The 21,644-nt window shown below is 37.4% G+C and overlaps 1 long non-coding RNA gene across 1 annotated transcript; it reads right to left on the bottom strand.

Annotated features, from left to right (window-relative positions):
• Positions 1-1,295: 1,295 nt before the first annotated feature.
• On the bottom strand, positions 1,296-21,432 carry LOC117064432. The gene is made up of 3 exons (XR_004429453.1): positions 21,342-21,432; positions 4,449-4,555; positions 1,296-1,337 (listed from the first exon to the last, which is right to left on the bottom strand). It is a non-coding gene; the product is annotated as an uncharacterized LOC117064432 (long non-coding RNA).
• Between the last annotated feature and the right edge of the window lie 212 nt (positions 21,433-21,644).

Genomic DNA, 21,644 nt, shown 5'->3' with positions numbered 1-21,644 from the left:
GCCTGGAAGAATATGCATCACAGAGTTCTTGTTTAGAAATGGTAATTAATTTTACAGTCAACAGTAGTGTGACACACTGTCTTTGACTAGACGTCCACCATGGCTTCCTGCCAGTCCTTTGGAAGAATATTAATTGACGTCCAGCACTAAGCAGTCTCTTTGCTGTGTATTTAAATGAAACAACATGCTTTAAATTAAACAAATACATTCTAAACTTGCATATTCAATACAGGTTCTGTATCTTGATAGCGCCAAAATACACAGTTGGTTTATATCTTTATTTTTCCTCTTTTTTTCTTTTTTGTTCTCATTCTTATACTCCTGACTCTTATAGAGCCCTATTATTTGCCTTTCTTAGTTTTAACTCACTGCTTTTCTTCTGACCTCTTACAATATCTGCTTGGGGTGAATTTCTACAATAAATACTTTATTTCTCCAACAGTCCTGAACAATTTACACCTAGGTTACTGCTGTTTCTCTTTGCAAGGTTTTTCAAGTGACAATCTTCAATGATTTTAGTAATAATGTGTGTAGTGTGCTTATTAATTTGCCAAGGATGCCAACTTAAGTTACATGGTGAACATATTTAAAAATAATAATAACAAAATTTTAAATGACCTTGACAATTGGAGAATTGGGCACATAAACCAGATTTAGTTCCATGGGAGAAATTACATGATCATTCATGCTGAGGGGAGAAAAACAGCTCACGAATTGAGGATGGGAAGTAATGGTTAGATACAATGGGGTTGCGGTAGGGAGGAAGAGTCCTGCTTCTATATAGTCAATGGCCAGGATGATGAGTAGGGTATGATGAATCCAAGATACCCAGATATGGAAACTGAAACATCAGACGGTATGTAAAAAATATATTCTCTATTTTATTAATCTGTTTGTTTAAAAAAAAAAAACTAGTATTTTAAAAACAAAACTAACAGATTAATAAACTAGAGATTTATTAATCTCTAATATCATATAAGCTTCTGCAGTCCCCAGCTTATATGATAAGAACACTGGAAAAATTCAGGTAGAAAAAGTAGCATTTAAAATGAAGGTTCATTGGTATAGGTATGTATATTCTCTATGTTCACACAAAAATCAGGTGATGGAGTTTTTCATAATATTCATCACCTGTTTTAAAGCAAACACAAAAGCCATCTGCAATCTACATGATTTTGTTTGGCAAAAAAATTTATGAATTAAGTTATATCATCTGAATACATTATTCACATAATAATATAATTTTAGATCTGGCAGTAAGTACCTTTCTTCTTCTTTTTTCTTTTTTTTATACAGCAGTAGAAGACTTTCTTCATTTAAAATCTTATAGGAAATCCCTGTGTTCAAAAGGAAAAAAAAAAATCAGTAGGGGATCTGGAACCCAGCCAGCACTGTCCTCTTTCCCCAAAGAGGGGAAAACTGATCCAAACCGAGGTCTGAACTGGATGGACTCCTCAAGAATAAGAACTTCAATACCAATGACGTAATTGGAACCCAGGTCCCTGGCCCCTCAGTTCCGGGCTCTTTCTACTCTTCGACACTGCCTCCTACAAAACGTGTCCTCTTTTGAGGCACCCTTGTTTATCACAGATTTGTTGTACTACCCTTTTTCGCAGTCTTTGAAATTTCTTTTCTCGTGTTCTCTCACTTATTTCCCAAAAGCCAATTGTTATGTAACATATGCATATGTGTTCCTGTTTATAAATATTCTACAGTAAGTGAAGAAAATGTGGGATAATAATGGGAAAAGGCTAATAGGACCTTCAAACCCTCTATCTGGAAATGTCGAGGGTCTAGGCTGTGCTTCAGGGGCAAAGGTCACAAAAGAAGAACAAACCCAGGAAGCTGAACCTGGTCTTGTACGTTTGGATCCCATCCCATTCATCTTCCCCTTCATTTTCAGTCAGTCGAAAATTAGGATGTTTGGTGTTATGGAGGTTCACCTGGGAAAAATCAGGGAGCCGCTGAGTGTAATTGTGGGATGGTATCACAGTAAGCAAGAAGCTTAAAATCAAATCCATTACTAGGTAACTGAATCCAGGGAACATGGCTTCATTAAAGAGTACGACTTATAAATAACTACACATAAACAGACTGCTTTGCCTTAGAGAATAATATATTTCAAAATTATTATCTACCTAAAATATGTTACCTAAAAGAATTCACAATTAGCTTTCAATATTTAAACAGTACATTAGAAATGGAATGTTTATAAATATCAGAAACAAAAGCCACTTCATTACAGTATGAACATATGCTAACATACCACATACTGCTTTTGAATTTAATAATAATATAGTTTGTCTTTTTTTAACTGACATAAGGGTTTTGATAATAGCTAATATAAATATATGAAGTGTCAAATTTAGAAGACAGTGTTTAAACATTTGTCTTTTAGAGAGTATTGTTAAACCTAACTTTTATTAACTCCGAGAATCAAAGAGAAATATGGTGATGCTAGTGAACCTTTGAAAATCTTTTATTTTATCACTTTTAATGCATGTTTAATATTTAACATTCATCTTATTACAGACAGGAATTGTGAAATGCTTGTGCTGTTTCTAAACAGTTTTAAAGTTCAATGCACAGTCACAATTCAGAGGGGAGATTTCACACATTTATGGAAAATAAGCCATTTTTGCAGTAAAGTTGCAAAGTGTGAAAGAATTCTTGTTTTATCTGCCTTACTTATCATGTTTATGAGTTATTTTGCCTGGAAGTAAATTGACAAGTTGTCAATGAACAATAGACAGTGCCCCAGCTAGGCTTTTCACAGGTTCAGATGCCTTTGGGCAAAAGGGCTAAATCTGTAGTTGCAATCTAGCATATGGAGCACTGAAAAAAGTGGCAACAGGGTGAGAGACATTCCCTGCAAAATGCATGTGGTTGTTGCTCTCTAACCAATCTGCTTGGTCCACTGTACATTATGAATTCAGGTACCATCGTCTTGCCATACAAGAATAGGATTGCTTGCCTCCATATAATAATTTGTTTCTGTTTTATCCTAGTATACTTTGGTCTACTTCGTCATTTTGAACTATGTTATTCCTCCAAACAGCTATTATTAAATATTCATCTTTAGTAATAAAAAGCCGCTTGTCCATTCTAGGTGACTCTCTACTGGAAACTTCCCACAGAATCCCATAGGAAGGAAAACAATCTGAGAGACACTCTTTTCAGTGGGTAAGGGTGGACCTTGACTTCCACGTCTAACCACCACTTCTTAGGATTACCTGGCTATATCATTTCATGTCTTTTTCTCCCATTTTATGTTTTCCACAATGCTATTATGAGCCTATTTTATGATAACTTGTACAGCTGAATACATTAGTAAACAGCTAAGTGGCCTTTCAGTAGATGGCACTCTTTGTTCTGAATCAGTCCAATATTGTTTTGCCACTTCACTGAAAGGCCAGCTGTTCTTTGAAGCTCCTGCCTTCCAGATATGCCACTCTCTAAGACACAGGGATGTGGTTTAGGTTAAAAGTTATGGCTGGGATTTCTAACCCAAGAAACAAGGAGGACACAAAAGACAGCTTCATGAATAAGAGTTCATTAGGAAAAAAAATAAAGCTGAAGTTTGAGTATGAGAAAAGCCGACTCCAGTGTCAGTGATGGATGTGGCTAGACTCATAGAGTTAAGGGTTTTAATGTAGACTTGAAATAAGCTCAGAGAAAGTGCATATTAGAAAAAAGTGATGTGGAAGGTGACTGGGATTTTACAGGAATGCCTAAAAGTGATGATTACTGACCTTGTTGGGTCAGCCAGCTCGTGCTGTATGGGAGGGTTAGACCAGACAAAGCAGGAGTATATTTCTGCTCTCTAGTCTCTTCTGGTTTATCACACACCCTTTCCTATCTGCCTCCACAGTCAGTGATGATTCTTGTATCTGGTTTGCACTCTTTTCCTAATCTCCAGGCAGCATCTTGTGTCACTTCCACACTAAGTAGATGATCTCTTCAGTACTTGTAATTCTCCTCCATTGGGAGCTTCTCTAGCCTCTCATCTTCATTTAATTATAACAACTCAATGTCTTGGCCACATCCTGGGCCTTGTCTCCACTTACAAAATAATTCACTCAGAGAGTGGGGTCTCCTGCTCTATCCACAGTGTTATAACGTATGGATAGTGTTATAGTGTGTTCCTGCTACGGTGTTTCCTCAGAACCTACTCTTCACGTCTAATATATTCCCTAACACCTCAACCCCTGCCTATTTTAGTTTCCAACTCCACCCACTTGCCTTAATCTCACTGTCAATGTAATAATTTTAGTGACAATATTACCAAAACCTCCAATTCACTCACTCCCGTAACGCAAGGTACATTGGAAAAGAACATTCCTGGAACCAGAGAGAACTACGTTCAAATAAAAGTTTGTGCAACTTTTGAAAACCTGCTATTTCAAACTTTGTTCACCTGTAAATTGGACCCAATGTCTAACAAATACCTTGTTTATTGAGAAATTGCTGCTGCTGTAATGAAATAACATAGACAACATCTCTTCAGATCAGTTTCTTTTCCATCATCTTCCCTTACTCTTCTGCTGTAACCAACCTGAAAATTCCACATCAAGGATTAGCCCTTCTATTCATTTTTATCTACTCCTGCTCCTAGGCTGCTGAAGGCACCCAGGAAAATCTCATAACTGTGCTAATAATTTTTGTGAATTTAGGAATTTCTACTGATTCTTGAACACTACCTAACAATTATTGGATCTTTACTTGATTCCTTTTCCTCTCTTCATACCAGCTGATCCAAACCCTTCTTAATCTCTACAAGCTTCCTCCTGCCCCACTGTCCCTAGGAAGATGGCTATGTCTCTTCCTTTTCAGAAGAAAGAAACTAGAGTCCATCAAGCATCAAGTACTTCAATGTTGTCCCCACCCTCTCTTGATAGGTATCTATCATTATCCACCCTTACTGTTCACTTTTTTTTAGAAGCAGTACTCTACTCCTTTCCAAGACCAACTTCTTCACCTACATTCTTTACCCCTTTACCTATCTATTTGGAGTTGTTATGTGGAGCTCATCAACATTTTAAGATGCCCTCATGGCTATGTAGGACCAATTTCAATGTGCAAAGTAGGAAAAGCCTTATCTCTTCTGATCTGTAACTTAAACTTTACTTGGCCTTTGCTTTCAACCTCTACCCTTTGCCAGTTTTTGCAATAGTTTATAGGAATTAAGTCATTTATATTTTATTTCTTCCCTTATCTTCCCTCTGGAGGTTGGTGCTAATAAATTGGGAAATGGCCAAGAGGTAGGAAGATGCCAAGCATGAGAGAGAGGAGTTTGTCAGGAAAAACCTGTAAAATGAAATATGTAAGCCAGATAAGCAAAAGCTGACAGTTAATCTCTTTGAAAACAGATATACTCTAGGATGATGTCAAAATTAATTAAGACACAGAAAGCAATCAGAATTATAAAATATGGTCCCAGTTGTTTGAATCCTATTTTCCCATTAAAAGAGTGTTATCCAAGGTGGATAGGTTACCAAAGTACTAAAAGCTTATGTAATCTTTATGTCTAAAATATAAAAATGAATGCCATAATTTTATCTGGATCCTGAAACATGCATTCTAAGTTCCATCTGAGAACCCAGAAACCTACACTCAAGAAATACTCCTTTAGGGAATTGAACAGGAATGTTTTTTATGTACATGTTTTAGGAGCATTCTCTTAAACAGGGTTTTTCTCCTGCTCTCACACCACAACACGACAACAATCATCAGCACAGACTTCTATGACTAATTATAGTGGTTTTTCCCCACACACCAAGTATTGGACACCAGCTGGATGTCCTCCAATGTGATTCCAGCAAATCTACCTGTAGATAGATAGTGACAGATTTGACGGATTGAGGAATCAGTCCCCAAGACTGCCCCTCTTCTGCCCCCCAAGACACCAGTCACAAGCCTGAGCCTTCAGAACTTCTGACCAACTAGCTTTAACTTGGGGTTTTCATGACCTCCTCTTTGGGTTTGACTGATTTACTAGAGCAGCTCATAGAACTCAGGTAAACACTCACTTACATTTACCAACTTATTATAAAGGTTATTAAAAAGGATACAGATGAAGAGGCATGGGAGAAGGGGCAGGGAGCTCCCATGCCCTCCCTGGGCGTGCTACCCTTCAGGAACCTCCTTATGTTTAGCTATCCAGAAGCTCTCTCAACCCTGTCCTCTTTGGGTTCTATGGAGGCTTTATTACATATATATGATTGATTAAATCATTGGCCATTGGTGATCAACTTGACCTTCAGCTTCTCTCCTCTCCCAGGAGGTAGTGGGGTGAGGCTGAAAGCCCCAAACCTCTAATTATGTGTCTGTCTATCTGGTGACCAGCCCCATCTTAAAGCTATCGGTCAACTTTGGCAGACAAAAAGACAGCATTTTGGAGAGCCTAAGAATTCTAGGAGTTGTACGCCAGAAAACAAGGAAGAAGACCCACTACATGTAGTTCACAGCACACAGTACTGGAAAGCTACAGCAAAAGTAGTTTTCCAGAAATGTAAAAGAGGAGAAGGTAATTGCTCATCTGTCTATGGTTATATCTGCATTATATTGGTATACTTCCTGGCTACTTTTACACGTGTCTTCTTTTTTCTTTCATTATCTTTTGTTCCTTTCTCCCTTTGTCCAAATATCCCATTCCTGTTTCATTTGACTTTGTTTTTCTCCATCTCATCTTACCTTCTTATTTCTACTCCACTTCCTATTTGTTCGTATGGACCCCAAGAAGGGGAGAGTTAAGTGGGATCATATGTCTAACTCTCTCATTTTACAAATGAAGAAATTCAGACCCAAAAGGCTAAGTGGCTTGCCCAATGTCTCATAGTAGTTGGAAGCGAACCCCAAGGGTACATTGCAAGTCTCTTGAAACTAATTCTGAATTATTTCCATTACACCCATAACCTTTACCATTTCCGTCCTTCACAGTGCAGATTGGCTTTCGGACACTTCAGGCCTAAGGAGAATTAAAGCAGTGAAGGGCTAGAGTAGTGGCAGTGTCTGTCTCAGGCATGTTTGGGGAGTACAATGAGCTCCTGCATCGGCCCACTCTTTCCTGTCATGAAAGGATGCCATACGTCACGCCAAGCCCTTTTGCCGTGCCCTTCTTACATATGACTTCTTTTTCATTAGCACTTCCACCTCTTCCTGCACTGCTGCACACATACCTTCAGAGATCCTTGTTCAACCATGGACTGTGTTCTGCCGCTCTCCGTGTACAGGAACCCCCTCTGTTCTTCTTATTCTCTGTAGCACTTATCACCTTGCAACTTATATGTATTATGTGTATTGTTTGTAGTCTGTCTCTCTCTGCAAGAACATAAGCTCCATGAGAGCAGGGATATTTTTCTATTTAATTCATCAATATATTCCAAGCACCAAAACAGTGCCTGGTGCATTACAGATGCTCAATATTCATTAAAGGAATTGAATGAATGAGCCAGAATAAGTGGCACATATAAGACTTCTTCTTCAGGTTTTCTAGAGACTCAAGGGTGTGATTGCAACCAAAACAAATTTAATATACAAAATAATTAAATTGTTCAACTCGTCAGTTCTGCTTCTGTGCTCTGTGTGTTGTGTGTGTGTGTGTGTGTGTGTGTGTATGCACGTGTGTTAGTCCATTTTCACACTGCTATAAAGAACTGCCTGACACTGGGTAATTTAAAAAGGAAAGAGGTTTAATTGACTCACAGTTCAGCATGTCTGGAGAGGCCTCAGGAAACTTACAATCATGGAAGAAGGTGAAGGAGAAGCAGGCACCTTCTTTACAAGGCTGCAGGAGAGACAGTGAAGGGGAAAGTGCCACTTTTAAACCATCAGCTTTCATGAGAACTCCCTCACTATCACAAGAACAGCATGGGGGAAACTGCCCCAATGTGTGTATGTGTGTCTGTGTGTGTGTGTGTGTGAGTGAGAGAGAGAGAGAGAGAGAAAGACAGAGAAAGAGGGGGGGAAGGAGAGAAGAGCTAAAGAGAGAGAAAGGTGAAAGAGATAGAGATGGGATGCAAGAAAGGTGAGAGAGGGAGAGAGAGAGAGAGAGACAGTGAGAGGAGGCGTTAATAAAACACTTATATTGAAAACAGGGCAATGTATAAATGATGCATTTTTAAATTTTAAACATGAAAGATGAGTTTTTAGGTGCAACAACTTGTAGTGCTCCCTGTTGGGGTTTCTGGTATCAATTAATCAAATCCCTCTCTTCAGAAACAATTGAGATTTAGTAGGTGGAAATAAAAATACCATATCTGTTTTATTTTACTGCCAAAAATATGTTGGAAAACACAGTCTAGAACAAAAGTATAGATGAACTTCCTATGTATTGCACCCTGTGTTGAGATTTCCCATATAATCACAGGAGGAGCAAGTGGACAGTGCTGGCCTCCTGCTCTACAGGCAGGGATTGCCCTCAGCAGGGTCACTGGCAGGAAGGAAAGAGGGGAGAGGGGACTGAGAGCTAGGAGCCTGAGGGACACATGCTCACTGATCTTTCCCTCCAGCTCTGTGGGAGGAGGTGACAGGAAGCTTTCTGCCAAATATTTCCAACAGAGCAAAAGTTCCTATTTAATGGGTCATAAATTCCTGAGGTTCTCTATGACATTTCACCGGGTCATAACTTCTTTAAAAAAATAAAGAAGAGTGTACAGTCATAAGGTACAGCAATCACGTCAGCAGTTCACCCCAGGCCAAGTCTACACCAACCCCATAACCCTCCTCCTCAAAGGAGGAATCTGGAGCTAAAAGAAAAAAATAAAAAAAACTCCTCTTCACAGACAGCAAGACAAAACCCATTCAGGCCCACTTGAGGGCCTGCCAGTCAGCCGTGCATCTGGAGAAAGCCTAGATAACACTCCCTTCCATAAATTATAGAAAATAAATAGAGGTAAAGTACAGCCATAGCATGACCTCTAACAGAAAAACAGCGATCACAAGTAATTGGTGCAGAATTGTCAATGCTGAAGCAAAGCTGAGAGATTAAATCAAAAGTCTTTTTAAGAAATAGTTTGTAATCACCAAGATCCTCTTTTTTCTTGGAGAACACTTCTTTAAAAATCAATAAAGTTTCTTGACCACAGCTTCTTGGTCACTTTTATGGGAAAGCATGTGGTTGGTTTGAGTCCAGGGATTCTGACAAACACAGTGCTCCTTGAAGTCATTTGAAGATCAGACTCAAGTCCAGGACTCAGAATGGCTGTGTTAGTTCAACATGGTTCCAATTTGTGTGTAATATTATTCTGGAGTAGGAAGTCACAGAAAAATCAGTATCCCCTGGAATTTTGGAGCTCAAGACAGGTCTAGCATTCACAATGTGAAGTGTCTGTGGTTTAAACAAAAATGACTTATAGTCATTCGAAAGAGTAAACTGTTATTTAATGTTCTAAAACTCTATTTATACAGGTGTGATAACGACCCTCACAGATGTCTATCCCCAATCCCTAGAACCTGTAAATATGTCACCATAAATGAGAAAAGAAACTTTACAAATAGGATTAATCTAAGTATCCTGAGATGGGTCAATTATCCTGAATTATTTTGGTAGGCTTGATGTAAACGCAAGTGTTCTTATAAGAGGAAGACAGGAGGGCAGAGAGAAGAGAAAGTGACATAACTACAAAATCAGAGACTGGAATGATGAAGCCATGAGCCAAGGAATGCTTGGCTGTTGCTAGAAGCTGGAAGAGACGAGAAACAAATTCTTAACTGGAGCCTCCAGAAGGAACTAGCCCTGCCAACACCTTGATTTTAAATGTCTGACATCCAGTTATAAGAGAATAAGTTTGTATTTTTTCCAGCCACTAAGTTTGTGGTATTTTGTTATACAGCAATAGGAAATTAATACAATAGAAAAGCAAAATTTCATAGCAAGTTTTGTCCCAGGAAGAAATTACCTCAGCAAAAGATCCCTTTTGGGGAAGAAAAACACCTGATGTGAATTCAACAGTTACAAGAAAGCCTTAAGTTCTTTGTGTTTTGTAAAGAAACAGTATGGATTGTTGTAAGAAGAAATGCAGAAATGAAGATATATCTGGAATTTCCTGGCCCAACTTTACTGATTACAACACAGGCATACCAGAATGCCTTCCAATCCCTTTCCCTTTCCAGAAAACCACCTTTGGAGAGCAGAAAATACCCACTTTAAAGCTTCCCCAATTTGCAAGGTGGGTATTTAGAGATTCCTGCCTGCATCTAATAAAGAAATCACATTTGATCAGATCTCAGGCTCATGCTTTCTTCCCCCCAAAGAGAAGAAGGTATATGAATAATCCCCTAGTATACCAGAGAAATGGCCATAAATTGTGTCTCCCTGCCATGCAATTGAATTACTCTAACCATATGAATATCTGTATAACATGTGTGAGCTAAATTCTTTGCACATAAGGAAAGGTATTTACTTTATGATGAAGCCACATTGAGCATTTACAATGTGCATCACAGGTTTTGATAACTTGAAAAAAGAAGACAACAGCTATCGCAAATCTCCTTTTGAGAAAATAATGTGGGCATATTCAACAATTATGGCTATATTGCAATTGAAATTAATTGCAGCTTTGCAAACATGACAAATGTTGCTAACTTTACAGTGTCCTGATCCTAGAGGTTGAGCATGATGATCAAGTAAATAATTACAAATGTCTCGTAACAAAGTGCCTCAGCTTCTTTTTTATAATGGTCCTTTCTTTTTCTTTTTTCTTTTTTTGAGACGGATTCTCCCTTTGTCTCCCTGGCTGGAGTGCAATGGCGCGATCTTGGCTCACTGCAAGCTCTGCCTTCCGGGGTCACGCCATTCTCCTGCTTCAGTTTCCCAAGTAGCTGGGATTACAGGCACCCACCACCAAGCCCGGCTAATTTTTTTGTATTTTTAGTAGAGACGGGGTTTCACTGTGTTAGCCAGGATGGCCTCAATCTCCTGACCTCGTGATCTGCCTGCCTCAGCCTTCCAAAGTGCTGGGATTATAGGTGTGAGCCACCGCACCTGGCCTGATGGTCCTTTCTAAGGTAAATTTGTATATGTGCTTGAATAGACATAGGCATTATTGTAACCCCCCTTTCCAGATTGAACAGAAATTAGAACAACTGAACTTATTAGATAGTTTTCTTTAATATGCACTTGTTCTGCTTTGCTGACCCTTCTATCAAGAGTACCTTGTCTCTGCCTATATTAGAAGCATCTGTAATTTCTGTGACATGTGTCATTCCATCTCACAAGCTGTGGTTCTTGTTTGGGCTACTACAAATTTCTAAGTTGGTTCAGCCAGAAGGTGCTATTGGAGAACTGCATCATGAGTTTCAGTAACAGACTGTTCTCCATCACCCAAGAAATCCCCACAGGAGAGAGATCAGGTAGCTCTGAAACAAAAGCAGTTGTGTCCACATCTGGTGCATGTACATTTCTAAATAGTGATAATAACTATGTAATCATTTAACTCCATTTTTTTAGTCCAAGACAGTGATAGACACTACCGGGGCTTATATTTGGGTCCTACAGAATGTCAGGAGTTTAGTGGGGTCTTACAGAGTTTAGATGAAAACTTTTTCAGTCAATGCGTATCAGCAAATGTGTGGACTGGCACCAATCTCCCCAGTCATATTCATTCAATGAATTTACCAGTAATGCTTGTCTTATTCTTGTTTAAAATATTACTTTTTATCACTAGCAGATATGGATAACAAATGGCTAAGAGCAAAACAGTCCAAAAGTGAACATGAAGTCAACATTTACTGTTGCAAGATTAATGTATGAGTTTAGAAGGGAGATTAATAAATGTACTAGTTGTGTAATGTTGTATAATTTACTTAAATTCTCTGAATCTTGTTTTCTTCATCTATAAAATGGAGATAAACTATAAAATGTATAGGATTATATGGATTATAAGGATTAAATTAAACAATACATGTAGAGTGTTGAACACTGTGCCTTCCACATAGAAAACACTCAAAAATCATAAATGTTACTATTTACATTATTAATAACAATATTTTACAATTTTAATTTTACTGGATTGGTCCCTAACAAAATTAAAAATTTTATTTTTGTGACTTTATGAAAAGTCCAGGGATAGGGAGACCAGGACCAGCATACCAGCTACAGTGTCCTCAACATCCCAGGTTCCTACACCTTTCCACTCAGAAAGCCTTAGGATATGACTCTTGTCCTTGTGATTGCAAGATGGCTCCTTCTCCCTGCCCTACCTCTCCAGTATCATGACAACATTTCAGACCAAAACAAACAAACAAAAAAAATTAAAGAGTTCATGACCTTTTAAGCCTGCCCCCTTTTTAAAGAGTTTCACAAGACACCACACCTGATGACTTCTGCATGTATCCCTTTGGCCAGAGGCATGTCACATGGCCGGCTTTAGCTTCAAAGAAGGCTAGAAAATGTAACTTTTAAACTGAGCACATTGCCACTACCAAGATTGGAATTCTATTAGTGTACAAAATTGAATGAGGCAATCAATAGTCACTACTGGGTCCTATAACCAGAGGAATCCAAATGTCACAAAACTATCAGAAAACCAAAGACCCTTCATATAGTTAACACTCTTTTACTTGACCTCTCTCTGACCTCAGAGAGACAATTTTTCACATTTTTGTGGCTTTCTTGTTAATTATTCCACTCCCCTTAAAAGACCCTTTCAATCTGATGGCCCATTAGCATTGAACTATATGGTTCAGCCCTGGTTCTCTTTAGAGTCCCTTGAAGAATTTTAGTCATTGATGTCTCACTGTGACTCTGGGTTCATATTTGCTGCTCCTTGTAAAATATCTCCATTTGAATTTCCTTAATTAAATGTGCCAAAATCACCTTCTATTACTCTCTTTCTACCAGACTGCTATCGCCAGCCCCCCTCGTTGGAACAAATAATATGGCCTTTTATTTCTTAACTCTTGTAGTCTTTCTGTGTTTTCTTATATTTTGTTTTTAATCTTTTGCATGTAACCTCTCAGCACTCCTGTTACCTCAGCCTCGTTCTGGACCTCTTCTTTTCCTTCTCCTTTTCTCCAACACCATATTAACTGCCAAGCATACCAGGTCTTTTTGCTAAAGTTCTTAGAGCTAGGCCCTTCTCACTTTCCCCACTGTCTACACCCAGCCTACACCAGACAACCATTCTATTTTGTCAAGAATACTATACTGCCACCTCCTTAGCTTCCTGCTTTTTTTCTTGCTTACATCTAATCCATTCTCTACACTCAAACAGAACAATCTCCCTAAAATGCAAACTTCATCATGGTGGTGTTCCCCTGCTTAAAACTTTCCAAAGCTTCCCCAGCTCTCTTAGGATAAAGTTCAAACTCCTTTACATGACATTAAGAAAAAACCTACATAACCTCATTTTTCCCCACTCACAACCTCATCCTCTAAATTCCAGTCACATGAAATTTTTAAAATCTCTTCCAAAGCACCAAGTTCTTTACCTTAGAGCCTGTTCATAGTTCATTCCTTCTTTCTGGGCCATTTCTCACGTTTCTTCTTACTCTCCCCTTGTCTAACTCACACCCATCCTTTGAGATCCAACTTATATCCAGCTTATATGTCACTTTCTTCATGAAGCCAGTAGCTGCGACCCTGACCAGATCCTAATATCATTGTACTTGGGTGAACCTTACTTCTTTCCAGCCTGATTTCTGATATTCAGCAATTCCCTCATCAAAAAAATAAGTCTGACCTTAGTATTATTTTGGTGTCTGCATATAGTAAACTCTGGTGATTTCTAATTTGTCTCTCAAAAGTAGGAGTAAGCTTTAATTAACAGAGGTCAAAACTTTCATTTCCATTTGAGAAGTTTCCCTACACATCCTTTATATTTTATTTTATTTCATTTCATTTCATTTCATTTTATTTTACTTTAATTTCCAGGATACATGTGCAGAACATGCAGGTTTGTTACATAGGTATACATGCGCCATGGTGGTTTGCTACACCCATCAACCCATCATCTAGGTTTTAAGCTCTGCATGCATTAGGTATTTGTCCCCCTGTACATCCTTTCTAAGTTTGTCTGACTCAGGCAGGCAAACCCAGTGCTATTCATTACATAGCTAAACTCGTCCCATTTCTGGATACTCTAGAATGTTTTATGTGTCTCAAGATGTCTTCCCCCACCTACTATCCTCAAACACTCCCCCTTTATTCTGATACTTCATAAGGCTTCCTTGTCCACTTAAAGAGTCCTATAAGGGCTTGTAGATTAAGCCACAGAATCATTTCAGCACTGTAAGAATGCAAAACGGTAGATGGTTGCAACTATATGTTCATTTTCTTTTTCTCTTTTGATTTGTGGAGGAATTTTTTCCCCCTCATTATAACTCCTTAAAAGAAGGAATCTTGTCTTTTGCATATTTTATAATATAAAGTGTATACTACTAAAGAGATCAGTAATAGTAATACAGTTCAATGTTCTAGCTAAGTTGTTTTGTGGAAATCCTTCTAAAACTTAAATAATAACATGGCATATATATACATGGCTGAGAATATTGTTGTTTTAATATGACTTGAGGTTTTTTTAGCTATTGGAAATGCTAGACTTGTTTCTTAAAAATATTTATGCAACCATGAGGTAGGAAACATAATAGTAATCAATTAACATAAGAATGGATAACAGGAACGTAAGACTTATGATAAACAATGTATGAAAGAATGCTAAATTAGACTTGTTGTCAGACATGATTAGAAGACAATTGTGATGTTTCTCCATGTCAGTATCTTAGATCTGACAAGGATGAGACACCTATATTAGCTGATATCGTCTTAGCCAAAAAGCATACAGTTAAACATAAGGAATTATGTAATGCTCTCAATAGATTTAAGGAAAATAATGAGCACGTTATATTTTAATGTCTTATAAACTGCCAAATTATTAATGATCTGGAGAGATTATTTGTGCTTTTTCATTTAGAAGTTGTTCCGACTTTAATTAAATATCTTCATGCAACAATGAAGCACTCTCTCTACTTCTCTGCTTTGTGTGTGTGGATTAATGGGAGGAATACCTAGAGAGATCTGATACGCCCCTTCACTGAAGGAACTAAATGGCTCCAAAATGAAATAAGTATGGTGATGGGGTCAGGCCTTCAGAGGTGGAGTTAATGCTGCGAGAATGTTGAAAACAAGAAAAGAGGAGACAGTACTGACTCCGTCCCTAGCAAGTTATTATCTAAAGTTGCTCACAAAAGTACTAAATAAAAGCCAGTAAAGTTCAGGATGTTTTGTTTTCTTCTAATTACTGTCGACCATGTTTTAATGCTTAGAGTTGTTAACAATATGAACCTAAACATATTTATAACTTGTGTGATTTTCCAAAAGCATGTATCAGCCATTTCAGAAAATGTAAAACAGACTGTTGGCAGATTTTTACACAATATTTTTAAAATATATTTCCTTTCTGATTCTTCCAGAAATTAAGTTCTCTTGGATATCACTTTTCTTAGAAGTATTGAAATATTAAAATTTACTTCCTGAGAGTGTAAATTATAGATATTTTTAAAGGAAGACACTTAGTAATTTGATTAAATTACATTGCTAAAATTAATTTGAAGCTAGCAAAAATTATGAAACATTTTGCTACAGCAATTATGGAGAATTGTATGTATCCCTTGACAAGTTTTCAAATTGAACAGAAATATCCGCCTTGTTAGAGATTTTTTAATGTCCTAGCTAAGTTTTCCTTAATTATTTCTCCCCTTCTGTCAGCTGTGTTATTGCCCTACTAGTTTAAAGGTTAAACAAAGTACTAGATCTGTCAAAGTGAGAGAAACCAACTGGTGAGCAGCTATCAGAAGGTAATCAGGGCTAATAGGTACATAATGGCTAGCAGGGTCCTGTTTGCACTCAGCTACATCACCACAGATGGAACATAATTTTCACTGATGTCCCTGTTAAAGAAAACATGGAGCAACCCAGACATTCTGTGGTTAAAACCAAGCGGGTAGGCAGTTCTCATCCTCCTGTCCCCACCCCAGGACACAAAACTGACAAAACTCAAGCTCTGAAAAGACAAGAGCGAGATGCATTTAAGTGGCAAAATTATTATTTCAGAACAGAAATTGCAAACAATGCCCGTACCTGTGTTAATTTTTAAATTAGCAGAATTCCTACAGGAGACATTGGTTTCTTTCATGGATACATGACAGTGTAGTGTCTCACACAGGCACTTTTCAAGCAGTATTGATTTAAACACCTGATATAAGTAAAATAAATCACATAGAGGGAGAAAAATATGAAAGCTTAGATAAGTAGAGCTTGCGGGGTACTTGGGTCCTGAAATAATTCTTTCTGCATTTTTTTTCTGTTGTTTATGATACATTTTCGTAAAGTATTGCTTTCCCTAACCAACTAACCAACTAAGTGTAAGCTCTAAGTCTTATGAGATGTTCCCCGGAACAACATCTACACTGTAACTGCTGGCTGTGTGTGATTTTACTGCTTCATCATTTTGACAATTATCTGTTGTGGCTTAAGTGCTTGCAAAGCTTAGTGTAAACAATAATGCAGGGCATTAAAGCATTTATTTACTGTGCGGTGAAACTAATTCTTCTTAGTAGTCCTTGCAATAGCTGACAGGAAATAAAATCTAAGATATATGCAAGAAACAATGGGCTGCTTACAGTAATAGTTTAATCTTTTAGAGGCCACTGAGTAAACCTAGAATAAAGGTTTTTCAATTATATGTATCCATGCATCTTGGAGTTTAACATAATCTTCATGAATAATAACAACACTACATGTATCTTTGATTTAAATCAAGTAAGGTTGGTACAGGCTGTTTCAGAACTGAGTTCAGAGTCTGCAGAACTCAGGAAATGGTAGCACAGACCTTCTCAGTACAGCCTGGGAGAGAATTTTTTGAGCTCACCCTTTGGCTTACAAATCCCAGGAAACTTTGTTGAAATAAAATGATCTAAACAAATCAGGAGCCAAAAGAGCGACTAAGAGGAGAAATGTCTAACAGTACCAACTCTCTCATCCCATCCCCTCCCACTGCATCTTGGGGGTTACTGAAAAACATGCAAATTAAAGTTGCAGTAGCTTTCATTATTCAGCCCACTTTCTTAGCTTCAGATTGTTCTCCAAGTCAACAGGTTTCCAAGAGCCATGTTTCCAGCATAGACATTACTATTCATTTCTGTGTTGAATTTTATAATGGAATTGGAACACTAAGGTTCTCTCTTACCAGTTAAGCAGAATTTTCTTTTTTATGGATTTTGTTCTGTTGTGTTTCCAAGATGCTTCCACCTTGTTTGGGACCTGACTTAAATGAGCCCTTCCAATCATTCTCAAAAAAAGCTCAAGATCCTTATCTCATGGAAGGGTTTGGGCTTTTCTTTGTAGAGTCACTGACAATTCTCCCTCATCAGATCAAAACTCCAAAACACCCAATGACAGGTTGATTTTTCAATTTTATACTTAATTTACACAACATAAATTTTTTAGATCTGATTAGAATTCACACACAAAGAATTCATCATAGGTGCGTTACAGGCAAGTTTAAAACAATATTATCTTGCTTCTTATCTTCCTCAGGTTAAAAAGAAAATCTAGATTTGAAAAGACTGCTAATTATGGCTACCTTATTGTTACCGATAGACTACGCACAAGTGTTTGTCTCACCCATCAGTGTGTGGAGGGGTGTGCTTGCATGTGGTGGGTGCATGCCTATGAAAGACAGTCCTAAAATTTAGGAAGAATAAAAAATATTCTGCAAGATGGGCTAGAAAGGACATCAAAAATCTGTCTACTGTCTTACACAGGAGACTATTTGGTACATGAAATTCCCACACACTTTAGAGGGTATGGCCATGATCTCTGGAGAGCTAATGATGCTATTCAAATATGTGTTCTCTGTGGAATCCATCACCCATTTTCACCTTGACACGAATTAGTGTATTAGCTGCATGGTTCTGAGGAAATGGAATAAAGATAAGGATGCTAGGAAAGGTCAAGAGAAGGAGGTTTTTTTCCAAGAGGGATTGGCTTGATTGCACCATCTCACTGGAGAGGGCATTCAGGGGCTCCACGAATAGGAACAAATTGAGTCTAGATTTGAGAAAGGAGTCTAGAGTAAAGTGAGGCAATGATTTATCAAAAACAAATTCCCCTACTTCATAGTTTTCCCTATCATTATGTATAGTTTTTTCTTCTCTCTTCCCTTTTGCATATGTATCAATCTAGATACATGCATATACTAATGAGACAATAAACCCATAAATATTTGTATTTTCACAATATTTTTATTTTCATGATTGCTATTTGCAAACATATTTCTTGATTATACCTGTGGAGTAATTTATATGCAAATAACAGTAACATTATATAGGCCAACCTGTCTATTTCTCTTCTAAAATAATATGCAAGTTTATTCCTAGCTCTCTTCTTTGTTAAGAAAGAAATCGGTTGTTAATATGTGAATGTGCCCTTATTGACATGAACTAAAAGTTTACAAACGATGGTAAGTTAAACAAGTAATACATCCTGATTTAATTACAATTACTGATTTTCAGTAAACACTATTTGATGACAGCGACTTTTTTCTTAAAATATATCTTAGATATTTATTTATAAATATGAACTTCTTTGTTAGGAGAAACATGTATTAGACCATTTTAGGAGTTTATTTATTAAGGTATTATAGCTATTGATGGCAACCTACTTTTGGTAACAATTTTTTATTTTAAAATATATGAAAGCATTTTGAAGTTTTAATCTTCCCAAAAATTTTTTACCATCTCCCCTGAAAGATTTAAATAGGGAAAATCTCCTGATTTCCAAATCTCAGGAGTGAGAAAGGACAATGATCTTAGGATAGTTATTAGGTAGCTTTCACTAGTGACAATTGCAATGAAAGCATACGTATCACAATTTATAATTTCACTGAATTTTACTCACTTGCACAACTCTGCAGTGTTTTCAAAAAACAGGAATCCCATTAAACACATTGACAATATAATTTCAATACCTACTCAGGGGCTACATTATAGCTTGTGAAATCCATTGAGAATAACTGACACTCAGTTTTGGGGATTTTGTTCTTTCTTTTCTGGACATAAGTTCTGAAGGAGAAGGAGAAGCAAAATAGGAGTGTTAATCATAAAATCATTTCAGTATGTTTCATAGGTAAGAGGTAAGAGGTAATATTCTCTCCAGAATATTGGTCAGTTTATAACAGTTAAACATCAAAAGATCTGAGTCTTAAGTACAGAGACTCCAGAGCACAAGAGCTCAAGTTATAAATGGAACAGTTCCCGTATATCAAACATAAGAAAAAAAGAGAAGAAAAAGCTTTTATGTAACAAATACAAGTGGAAAAGGTTTTATTTATTTATTTTTAAATGGCTTTTTGTCCTTTTTTAATTTTTTAATTTTATATATTTTTTAATGTTCTCATTGGCATTACCCTTGAACAGGCTTGGGAAAATGTTGTTGTCACTGGGAAAAAAAAAAAAAAAATTGCCACCTGTAAGCCATTAGGCCTGGGATGAAAATCAAGCCTGAAAGCTGCCAGTGGCTCTACGTTTAATTTTAAATGAGAGGGGGGAGCAAGTCAGAGGCAGAGAGTGACTCTATGAGTCCAAGACCCAAAACAGAACATTTGGGACTCCATGCATTTAATCAGTGCCACCATGTTGCTTGAGCCTACACCTGCAGAATGTGTTGTCTTTGTCATTTGTTCTCGGGGAGAATAAATGGAACTTCTGGAAGTGAAGCTTCAGGGATTGGAAGCATAATACGATAGTAAAATTAATATTTAATCAACAAAAGCATAACTATATCAAACCTTTTCAGGATGAGAATAATCCTAAATTTAGAAAAATACCCCAATTTGCCATCACCCATCATTCAAGTTAAAACTTTCAGGATCAAAAGTTTCCACAATTTTTTTGTAGCAGATTGGTATGAGTCTAATGGTAGAATTTTGATAGCTTCTGGAATACTGAGTTTCTATGTGTGATAATTGCCCTTTCATCAAATAAAATTGCTCATGACTAGAAAAACAGTAAAAAGACTACTGTATAAAACATTCATAAAGAAATTAAAACAAGTCAGAGCAAAGAGCAATTTTGTAGCTTCTCTTGTGTCAAGCACTTCAAAAATTGCATTTACACTTTAATTCTACCTCAGTTGCACTTAGAAATTATGAAATCAGCTTACAGCTGTCCTTATGATCTAGCATGGGGTCTCAGAGGTGTCTTTTTTTTTTTTTTTTTTTTTTGAGACGGAGTCTCGCTCTGCCGCCCAGGCTGGAGTGCAGTGGCCGGATCTCAGCTCACTGCAAGCTCCGCCTCCTGGGTTTAGGCCATTCTCCTGCCTCAGCCTCCCAAGCAGCTGGGACTACAGGCGACCGCCATGTCGCCCGGCTAGTTTTTTGTATTTTTTAGTAGAGACGGGGTTTCACCATGTTAGCCAGGATGGTCTCGATCTCCTGACCTCGTGATCCGCCCGTCTCGGCCTCCCAAAGCGACAAAATGAATGTTAAGCCCTGTTAAGTGCATTGTAGGAAATTGATCCAAATTAAATGCCCCTATTAAGCAATGACCAGTGTATTCATTGTATCACTCTCAAATTTGTTAATGAAAACTTTTAAAATGCTTATAAATATTCTGGTATTTTTTTGACTCATTTGTCAAGAAATACTTCCAAGATTTGGTCCTTGTTCATAGTACATAACGTATTTAGAAGAACATCCTCATTTAATGTAAAATATCCAACATTCAGTAAAAGCTCAGTGTCTTAGTAAAGACAATAGATACAACCAATATGTTTCCTCCTCCATTTCTCAAATCCTTTCCAAACAGACACAATGGTCTTCAATTTTTCCCTTTTTATCTCCTACAAAACATTTTCCATCAGTTATTCCCCTATATGTTGGTATCTTCTTCATCTCCACTGGCTCATTCCCCTATAATTATAAGTAAAAACTGATTTCTTTCTTTCAAAGAATTGAAAACAGGTATTCAAACAAATATTTGTGAGCAAATTTTTACAACAGCACCATTCACAATAGCCAAAATGTGGAAACAACCCACATGTCTATCCACGGATTAATGGATAAACAAAATGCAGTGTGCCCATAGAATGGACATAATATTCAATTCTAAAAATGAATAAAGTGCTGATACGTGCTATACGTGGATAAACCTCAAAAACAGTATGCTAAGTGAAAGAAACCAGACACATATGATTCCATTTATAAGAAATATCCAGAATAGATAAATCCATTGGCAGAAAGGAAATTAATGGTTTCCAGGGCCTGGGGGTAGGGAGTGGGGGAAATAGGGAGTGGGGGAAATAGGGAGTAGTCATTATGTTTTATCAGTTGAGTCCTACTCACCAAATCCCCAGGAATATCCTTTCCATCTTTAGTTCATTTGACTACAAGTCCTTCCAAGGCAGGGACTGTGTCTGTCTTGTTTACCCATTAATAACACAGTATCTAGGACAATTTCTAGAAAAATAACAGGTACTTAACTAATATTTATTGATTGACATTTAGAAGAAATTTCTTTTCCAGCTTTCCCTCTCTGGAGGGAAATTAATCTGTCTCCAGGGACAGATTATTTTAAGTAAATTAAATATGTAACAGAGAAGACTACCAAGTTGCCACCCAGGTAGCTGGAGATCCAAACCCAAAGAG

This window comes from Trachypithecus francoisi, unplaced genomic scaffold (assembly GCF_009764315.1).
Source record: "Trachypithecus francoisi isolate TF-2019V2 unplaced genomic scaffold, Tfra_2.0 Lachesis_group2, whole genome shotgun sequence".
Classification (NCBI taxonomy): Eukaryota; Metazoa; Chordata; class Mammalia; order Primates; family Cercopithecidae; genus Trachypithecus; species Trachypithecus francoisi.
This window is presented reverse-complemented; position numbering and strand designations above follow the sequence as displayed.